Raw genomic sequence first — 10,769 nt, forward strand, 5'->3', positions numbered from 1 at the left:
AATTAAAGATCTTTATGTTTCTATGGATGAAAGTAAGAAAAGAACCGCTATGCTTAGAGCTAAAAGAGATTTTTTAGAAAAAGCATTTTCTAGTGATTTCTTTCGCAAAAGTGATGAAGATCTTAAAATGATTGGTGTTTCTTCTATTGATTCCTTGTTTAGTAAAATTAATTTTGATGAAAAAGGGACCAGAGAAGAGTCAACTTTAGGTAGAAGGCGTCCAAATATTTTGGAGGGTGAAAATCTTGTTGAAAAAATTGATAAAAGTGGGTTTGAAGAGGTCAAGACTTTAACTAGTGATGTGCCCACTATTTTGGATTACAAAGACTTTAATTATGATAGTTGCTCTTTGGTTGATTGTATTTCTTTTTTGAAATCCATGATAAATTCACCCCATGCCTATGAACAAAATAAAGCTTTTCCTAAACATATTTTTGATTCCATGATGAAAGCTTTTGAAGAAAAAATGGAATTAGATGTTTAAATTCCTAGAAAATTGCAAGATGAATGGGAACCTACTATCAAAGTCAAGATTAAAAAATTTGAGTGTTTTGCTTTATGTGACTTGGGTGCCACTGTTTCTACAATTGCGAAATCTTTATGTGATGTGCTTGGTCTTACCGACATTAAAGAATGCTCTTTAAATTTTCACTTAGCGGATTCTACTATTAAAAAGCCTATGGGAAGAGTTAATGATGTTCTTATTCTTGCAAATAGGAATTATGTGCCCATAGATTTTATTGTTCTTGATATTGATTGCAATCCGTCTTGCCCAATTATTCTTGGTAGACCGTTTTTATGCACTATCGGTGCAATGATTAATATGAAAGAAGGCAATATTATGTTCCAATTTCCTTTGAGGAAGGGTATGGAACACTTTCCTAGAACAAGAATTAAGCCATGGTATGAATCAATCATGAGGGCATCTTATGTATCTAGAACCAAATATGACAAAACTTAGATCCTACACGTTATGCCTAGCTAAGGGCGTAAAACTAGAGCGCTTGTTCGGAGGCAACCCAATGAATAATTTTTTTTTCCTTTTTTGCTTTCTGTTATTGAGTGTTTGCACAATTATGCTACTGTTATGATTGTGTTTTTTGTGTTTTAGTTAGTGTTTGTGCCAAGTAAAGCCTTTAGGATATTCTGGGGTGATAGTTGTTTGATCTTGCTGAAAAAGACAGAAACTTTGTGCTCACAAAAATAATTCTCATAAATCACATAAAAGAGCCTTTTCCTTGATTATTTTTGTATAAGATTAATATACAAATTATAATGGTCGTCCTAATTTGGTAGAATTTTTGGAGTCACAGAAGTATTCGGAAGTTCCAGATTACTAGAGAATGTTCTGTTTTGACAAATTTTGTTTTCTTTGTGTTGTGTGCTTATTTTGATGGCTCTATGGTTTTCTTTGATGATTTTTTGCCATAGAAAAGTTGGAATACAGTAGATATAATATAAAAAAAATAGGAATTGGTTTAACACAACACTTATTGTCATGGAATTGTCACGGCAGATGTCCTGGTGTGAGGACTTAGTCGTGGAGCCATCGCAACTAGGTTAGCTTAAAGGGGTTAAACAGGACAAAGGGCACAAAGAGTTTATACTGGTTCGGCCACTTGTGGTGAAGGTAACGGCCTAATCCATTTTGAGGTGGTATTGCTTATGTATCAATTACCAGGGAGCGAATACGCTTGACCTAGCTTTCGATCTCTTCTCCCTTGCCCTGAACCGCTGCCGGGTTGTCCCTTTATATACATAGGTTGATGCCTAGTGGCTCACGGAGTCCCGGCTGGCTCATAAATAACGTGTCTAGCTCGGTGACTAAATATACCTGCCTTACAGTACAAGTCATAAACATATGGCGGTTTACTCCTATGGGCCCTAAGTCGCTCTTGGGACTTCGCTTCATGAACCGTCATCTCGAAAATCCTCATGGGCTTTGTATTGATGAACCGCCATAGGTATAACCCGGCTCCCTCCTGGGCGGGTCATACCTAATAGTCATATACCCAACACTTATAGTAGTGGTTTCCTTTCTTTTACTAACGGATCTCACAAGGGTTTTGTTGAGTTTTGTGTGATTGAAGTTTTCAAGTTTTGGGTTATCTTACGATGGATGAAAGAAGGATAGAAGAGCCTAAGCTTTGGGATGCCCCGGCATCCCAAGCTATTACCCAAGAATGAGCAACCAACTAAGCTTGGGGATGCCCCCAAGTGGCATCCCCTCTTTCTTCTAACGACCATCGTTATTTTACTCGAGGCTATATTTTTATTCATCGCATGATATGTGTTTTGCTTGGAGCGTCTTGTATGATATGTGTCTTTGCTTGTTTTATTTTGTGTTTTAAGTCATCAATCCTTTCTGGAGACACCTATTTGAGAGAGCCAAAATTATGTCATGACTTGTTAGAATTGCTCTCTATGCTTCACTTAAATTTTTATGAGCAATGGACATGCTCTAGTGCTTCACTTATATCTTTTTGAGCATGGTGTGCTTAGTATTTTTGAAGAAATTCTCTCTTGCTTCACTTAGATCTATTTGAGAGTTAGTAAAAGTTTGAAGAAATTCTCTCTTGCTTCACTTAAATAATTTTGAGAGAAAGAAAATATGTTATGCTCATGATCTTCACTTATATTTGTTTGAGCTTATGAAAAGCAACACATGAAAATTAGTTCCAAAGTGGTAGATATCCAAGAAGGATAAAGAAATATATATATATATATATATATATATATATATATATATATATGTCATCAAGATCATTGGACAAAATAAACTAGATTCTTAGTAATAGTTTTGAGATACGATGATGTGATATGTGAGTTATGTTGATGAGTAATTGTGCTCTAGTAAGAATATTGGTGTTAAGGTTTGTGATTCCCTATGCATGCACGAAAGTAAATAATCATCCAATGAAAATTATATCCTACTTATGGTGCATTATTTGGTGTTAATTATGCTTAATTCTTGCTTATGACATTATTCGTTTCTTGGTTGGTCGCTTCTCAATCTTTTTGCTAGCCTTCATTTTGCACCAAGTATGACCTATACTTGTGCATCCAAAATCCTTTAAACCAATTTTGCCACATGAGTCCACTATATCTACCTATATGCGGTATTCTTTTGCCGTTCTAAGCAAATTTGCATGTGCCATCTCTATTTTTCAAACTAAACTTCTCTTTTGTGTGTTTATTTCGCTCGCAGAATGGTAAATGGTAGCTAATATTTTCCATGCTAGATGTGTTATTCTCACGACGAGTGTTTATTCACTTGTCATTGCACGAGAGTAAGGCAAAGGTATTAGGGATGCCCATTCCCGAAATGCAAAAATGAATTTACTTTGTGTTGTCAAATAATAAATTCCTTGGAAAGTGTTGGTATGGTGGGCACCCGTGGATACGACTAGCCATGGAAAGTGAAAGTAGGGTGGAAAAAGGAATAAACTTTATTTTCTGTTTGGGAACCGCCTATGATATATCTAGCACGGAAAGTGTTGGGATGCTCCAAGTCATTTTCATTGGTGGGATAGATACACCTCCCAAAATGTTTTTATCTCTGTTTTTTCGGTTTGAGCTCTGACACCTCTACAAATCCCTACTTCCCTCTGTGAAGGGCCTTTCTTTTACTTTATGCAATTTTTATTTTTGAAATTGAGTCTCCATTCTCTCTTATAAAAGCACCAACTAGGGGGCAATATGATCATACTTAAGTATTGGGTGTAGCTAATATTCGAGTGTGTTTCATGAATGGATCAATGTTTGAGCATGTTGGGCTGGGGATAACTTGTTTTAGCATTGATATTTTGAAAGACATGGTTGCTTGTTGATATGCTTGAGTATCTAAATTATTATGTCAAAACTAGACTATTGCATTGAATCACACAAAAGTCCAAATGTCCATGCTATAAACAAAATAATATGATATGACATGATAAACATCACTCCGCATCAAAAATTCTGTTTTTATCACTTACCTACTTGAGGACGAGCAGGAGTTAAGCTTGGGGATGCTGATACGTCTCCAACGTATCTATAATTTTTGATTATTCCATGGTGTTTTATTATCATTCTTGGATGTTCTATAATCATTTTATAGTCATTTTATATCATTTTTTGGTACTAACCTATTGACATAGTGCCAAGTGCTAGTTGTTGTTTTCTCCATGTTTTTTACATCGTACGAAATCAATATCAGATGGAGTCCAAATGCCACGCCAATTTACGATGATTTTTATGGACCAAAAGGAAGAAGATGGGCCCTGGTTGCACCTGGGGGAGTCCTGGTGGGTTGTGCCCACCTCGGGTGCCCCCTGGACCGACTCTTTGCTCTATAAATACCCCAATATTCTAGAAACCCTAGGGGAGTCGACAAAATATTCATCTAGCCGCCGCAGAGTCCAGAACCACCAGATCCAATCTAGACACCATCACGGAGGGGTTCACCACTTCCATTGGTGCCTCTCCGATGATGCGTGAGTAGTTCTTTGTAGACCTTCGGGTCCGTAGTTAGTACCTAGATGGTTTCCTCTCTCTCTTTTGATTATCAATACAATGGTCTCTTGGAGATCCATATGATGTAAGTCCTTTTTGCGGTGTGTTTGTTAGGATCTGATGAATTTTGAGTTTATGATCAGTTATATCTTTTTATATCCTTGAAAGTTATTTGAGTTCTTTGATCTCTTATAGCCTCGCATTTCTTCGCTGATATTTGGGTTTTGTTTGGCCAACTTGATCTATTTATCTTGTAATGGGAAGAGGTGCCCGGTAGTGGGTTCGATCTTACAGTGCTTGATCCCAGTGACAGAAAGGGAATCGACATGTATGTATCGTTGCTACTAAGGATAAAAATATGAGATCCATATCTGCCGCAATAGATAAACGGATTCGTCTACATCATGTCATCATTCTTAATGCATTACTCCGTTTTTTCATGAACTTAATACACTAGATGCATGCTGGACAACGGTCGATGTGTGGAGTAATAGTAGTAGATGCAGGCAGGAGTCGGTCTACTAATCTTGGACGTGATGCCTATGTAATGATCATTGCCTAGATATCGTCATGATTATTTGAAGTTCTATCAATTGCCCAATAGTAATTTTTTCACCCACCATTTGCTATTTTTCTCGAGAGAAGCCACTAGTGAAACCTACGGCCCCCGGGTCTTCTTTCTCATATATTTGCCTTGCGATCTACTTTTTCCTTGCATTTATTTTCAGATCTATTAAACCAAAAATACAAAAATACCTTGCTGCAATTTATTCTTATTTATTTTATTTGGTGTTCGATCTATCAATCTACTACAAATTTACCTCACGTCCTTTGCTTATCTTGAGGCACCGTACTCCGAAAGGGATTGACAACCCCTTTAACATGTCGGGTTGCAAGGTGTTGTTATTTGTGTGCAGGGGTTGTTTACATTGTGTTGCTTGGTTCTCCTACTAGTTCGATAACCTTGGTTTCATATCTGAGGGAAATACCTAATGCTGCTGTGTTGCATCATCCCTTCCTCTTCGGGGAAATATCGACGTAGTTTCAAACGACATCACGCTTCGATGGCGGCAACGAGGGCTTCTACTCGATAGTGCGCTCCTCCTCCTCCAGGCCTTCTGGCGGTGGAGCCTGCCTTGAGGGGGGGAGGAAGGGAACGAGGCCAAGGTCGCCGCGGTACTCGGGGAAGAGGAGGACGGGGCGGCGCACCGGCGGTGCCTCCGCCGGTGGCCCCTCCTCCAATGGTCGGCCATGTCGGAGACTACCCTTACGAGTTCTTCATCAGGTTGTACAAGCGCATGTGCAGCCATCTTTGCCTTCCTACCCCATTTGCTCCGCTTCCTCCCCCGGCAACACGCCTTGCTGGGGGTTGCATCCTTCTGGCTCTGGCATCGGTGGTGGACGGGCTTCCTCGTCAAGCTCTCCATCGACGCATTCCCCATGCTCGTCCCTGTCTTCACCTGCTATGCCTGGGAGGAAAAGGGCAAGAACGGGGATTATGGGGCACTTTTCTTTTTCTCAATTTGTAGGCACTTGCCAAATTTTAACTTTCTAGAAAAATGTAACCTCCCGAGCCCATGCTTATGTTCTATAACATTTGTACTTGCATCAGCATATCAATGAAAAAGATGAGCTTTTGCTGGGAACTCATGCACGTACACGTTCATGCAGAGGCGAAACGCCCCTTTAATAAAGATAAATGAGTTTCTCTGGCAAGCTACCTTGCCGGTGCCCTCTCTGCCTGCCGGAGAGTCACATCTGCCGGGTTATAGACGCAGGGTCCAGCCCCCCTGCCAATATCTTTTTACCAAAGGTTACTGCAACCACCCTGACCAAAGCAGCGTTCGAGTCGGGGATGGGAGCACCTAGGTCTAAACAGAGTGGCGAGATTTTCTAATGCACAAGTCACAAGTTACGAACATGGATGGGCAAGAGATGAACTTTATCTGGTTGGGTTGTCGGGGACGACGTGCTGAGCAGTCTTCTCAATTTCTTGCTGGAGCATTGTCACTGCGGCTAAAAGGAGGAGAGGGTAGGGGCACGGGGCCTTGGCGGTTCCCCAGTACCTGCTAGGATCTAAGATAGCACAATATCCTGGGCAAGCATGCATGCATACCTATATATACATAGACATGGAAACTAGCAGGAAACTATACATACTAAAAACTATCTAGCTGCGCACAGGGTCTGTGCCTGGCTCTGTACATAGGGTTACATGCCTTTGCCGGCAAGGCTAGTACAAAAGGGGGGTTTCCGAGGCTCCCGGCAACTGCGCCTATGGGTAAAACTTGCGAAGATGTTTGATATTCCAGGAGTTGCTCACCAAAATGCCATCTTTGGTCTCCAGGCGGACTGCGCCAGGCCTGGTGACTCATATTATCCGATAAGGGCCTTCTCACTTTGGCATCAACTTGTTTGAATTCTTGGCGGACTGAACACGCCAAAGAACAAGGTCGCCTTCCTCAAGGCTTCGGGCGTGAACCTTGCGGCTATGATAGCGGCGCGAGGCTTGCTAAAAGCGAGCGGCTTGCACAGTAGCTCGAAGACGATCTTCCTCAAGGAGCATTGCATCATCTTGGTGCAACTGCTTTTGCTCAAGCTCATCATAAGTGAGCACTCGAGGTGACCCATATATGAGTTCCATGGGGAGAACTGCTTCTGTCCCATATACCAGGGCAAAGGGTGTCTGGCCAGTGGCTTGATTTGGTGTCGTTCTGATTGACCAAAGAACCGTTGGCAATTCGTCAATCTAGCGTCTTCCACATTTGCGCAGCCTATTGAAAGTTCTTGTTTTAAGGCCTCACAACACTTCAGCATTTTCCCTTTCTTCTTGGCCATTGCTTCTTGGATGAGCAACAGAAGCAAAGCAAACTTTGCTGCCAAGGTCTTGGATATACTGCATGAAGGTGTGGTTCGTGAACTGTGTTCCGTTGTCGGTGATGACTCTGTTTGGCACACCCAAACGGCAAATGAGTCCTTTGAAGAACTTGACGGCCGACTGCGCTGTTAGCTTTCTCACTGGCTCCATTTCCGGCCACTTTATGAACTTGTCAATCATAGCGTACAAGTACTCAAAGCCTCCAACAACACGGGGAAAGGGGCCCAGTATGTCGAGCCCCCAGACTGAAAATGGCTAGGAAAGAGGAATTGTTTGAAGAGCCTGGGCTGGTTGATGAAGCTTCTTTGAATGAAACTGGCATGCTTCACACTTGGTTACTAGTGCCGTTGCATCCTGGAGGGCAGTGGGCCAGAAGAAACCTTGTCGGAATGCCTTGCCGGCAAGGGCTCTTGACCCTATGTGGGAGCCACATATGCCTCTGTGTATCTCTGCCAATAGCTCCAGTCCGTCCTTTCAAGGAATACACTTCAATTTCATGCCGTTCAGTCTCCTTCTATATAGGACATCATCCATGAACTGGTACATGCGAGACCGACGGGCTACTTTTTCTGCTTCTTCCTGCTCCTCAGGGAGCTCCCCTGTTTGGAGGAAACAAACTGTATGCTACGCCCATGCTGGAGCCTGAGGCTCGACGACAAGGACTAAAGGCATGTCTTCTGCCACGGGGCAGCTGTCTCTATGGTAAGGGCTTGGGGCCCTGCCGGAGATTGCTGCTCCCCGGCAAGCTTGGGGTACCCGGTAACTTCCTTGCCGGCGGCTCCTGGGAGCTCTGCGGGAACGTATTTGCTGGGGCCCGTCTTCCTTCGCTTGTTCTGTCACGCTGATGGTTCAACGGATGGCTGGGTTAATTGGAGAACAAAGGTACCTGGTTCCACATGCAACTTTGAGGGCAGCGTGTTTTGATAGGTCATCAGCAATGCTGTTCTCTGCTCGAGGAACATGCTCTGCTTGCAGACCATCGAAGCGTTCTTCCAACTTTCTCACTTCATCGATGTAGGCCTCCATCAACGGGCTTTGATAATCCTTATTGACTTGTTTGACGACAAGCTGTGAATCACCTCTAATGACGAGCTTCCTGATCCCGAGGTCCGCCGTGATCCTGTGATCGGAAAGCAGCCCCTCGTACTCTGCGGTGTTGTTTGTTGACTTCTCCCGGGGAAAATGCATCTGGACTATGTACTTGAGGCGCTCTCCGGTGGGTGCAACGAGCAGCACGCCGACACCAGCACCTTGCAACGAGAAAGCCCCATCAAAGTACATAATCCAATGACTACTTGCATCTTTGTCGGGAAGGGTGGTTTCTTGAACTTCTTCGTCGGGCGTGGATGTCCATTCTGCTATGAACTCTACCAAGGATCTGCTTTTGATCATCGAAGTACTTTCAAACTTGAGCCCAAAGCTTGACAGCTCCAAAGCCCCCTCCACAATCCTCCTAGTTGCATCTGGGTTGTGCAAGATTCATTGCAACGGGAGGCGAGTGATGACGGTGACCTCATGTGCTTGAAATAGTGGCGCAGCTTTCTTGAGGCCATAAGGAGGCCGAAAAGCAACTTCTGCATGCCAGAATACCTTGACCTAGCCCCCTGCAAGAGGGAGCTGGCAAAATAGACTGGGTGTTGCACCACCTTCTTCTTTTGCCCTACTTCGCTTAATTGCGCAGACTCTGTCCTGCCGGAACCGGACTGTGCCGGGGGTTCTGCCTTGCCGGCATCGGGCCCTGCCGGCCCTGGTTTCTCATCCGGTGGCTTTGCTGCCGCTGTTGCCTCTTCCTCGACTTCTCTCTGCGCCACCAGTGCAGCACTGACCACTTGATTCGTCGCTGCTAAATATAGTAGCAATAGTTCTTGTGGCTTGGGTGCGACTAGTATCGGTGTAGAGGAGAGGTACCTCTTCAAATCTTGCAGCGCTGCCTCTGCCTCCGGAGTCCATTTCATTGGACCCGCCTTTTTCAAAATCTTGAAAAAGGGGAGGGCGTGCTCAGCAGATTTAGAGATGAAGCTCCTCAAGGCGGCAACACAGCTAGCAAGCCTACGGACATCCTTGACTCGTCTGGACGCCTCAATCTGCTCAAGCGCTTTGATCTTCACTACAAAAAAAATACACTTCCATGATGATACATGTTTGTCACAGTAGGTCGCGTTTTTTGTCATGCATGTACATCCATGATGATTTTATGACAGAATCAAGATAGTCATACCTGTGTTGTCGTAGAAGTGTTCCATGACATTACCAAAATTATCATCACGAAAGTGTCCACTTCCATGACGATAAATCACGCATCACAGAAGTGCTTTCGTCAAGGGTGATTGACACATGGCATCCACCGTAACGGAACGCCGTTAAGCTATCGGGTCCGGTTTTGGATCCGATAACCCGTTAACAGCCCGGACCAATGGGGATTTTCCACATGTAAAATCATCATTGGCTGTAGGAAACACGTGTCGGCTCACCGTTAGGACAGATGTCATCCACTCATTGGACCGAAGGCGCCTATGATATGTTGACATATGGCACGGCCCAATAGAGGCCCATTCATGTGAAAACGCCGGCCCATTTGACTTGGTCAAAAGGTGGCGGGTCGGCCCACAGGAAGCCTGTTAATGGCCTGTTCGCATATAGCCCATTTACAGCTCGCTAACCCAGGGCCCGTTACGACCTATCCGAATTAGGCCCAGTAGCATCATCTAGGTTGTCCAATATGATTCCAGCCTATTTTAACTTCCAGCCCATGTATGGCCCATGACGTCTTTCGGCCCATATGAGGCCCTTTGTAACTCTTGGCCCATTAACAGCCCGTGGTGAAACTGGCCCGTAACGCATTAAGCCCTATATACATGGACATGCAGAGTACATGATACGTACTAGCAAACGCTCACCATTGGTAGTAGTTCATTGGTTGGTTTTGATTTTTGATTCAGTTGCTGTGCTGCTACCGCCAATATTCGCGTGTGGTTGTTTCTAGAATAAAGGAGGTACCCCTACTTATGTTACTCCCACTACGCCTAGCCTAAGGTTAGTAGGTGACCTTGCACTTGGCTCTTCGCCTCTTCTGAAAGTCGATGGTTCTACAGTAGTACTTCTGGCAATCTGACACCAAATGAACTGTTGCACATCCACCGCTTGTAAGCAAAAGTTTCTCCTCGTGTTGCGAGCCACCGCGCATGCGTTGGCGAGGGAGAAGGCGTAGTAAGCAAGCTTCTCGTCGTTCTGTGAGTTGACGGAACACATCAAAGTTATTTACTATGTTCTCTCTCCAAAAAAGGGCTGACCATGTCATGGCTACCATCCCGTGCTCCGTCGTTGAGTACGTGCACTATTCACGTGCCATCGAGGAGAAAAAATATTGCGTAGTAGGTTCCATCGAAGTGCATGACTC

This window comes from Triticum aestivum, chromosome 7B (assembly GCF_018294505.1).
Source record: "Triticum aestivum cultivar Chinese Spring chromosome 7B, IWGSC CS RefSeq v2.1, whole genome shotgun sequence".
Classification (NCBI taxonomy): domain Eukaryota; kingdom Viridiplantae; phylum Streptophyta; class Magnoliopsida; order Poales; family Poaceae; genus Triticum; species Triticum aestivum.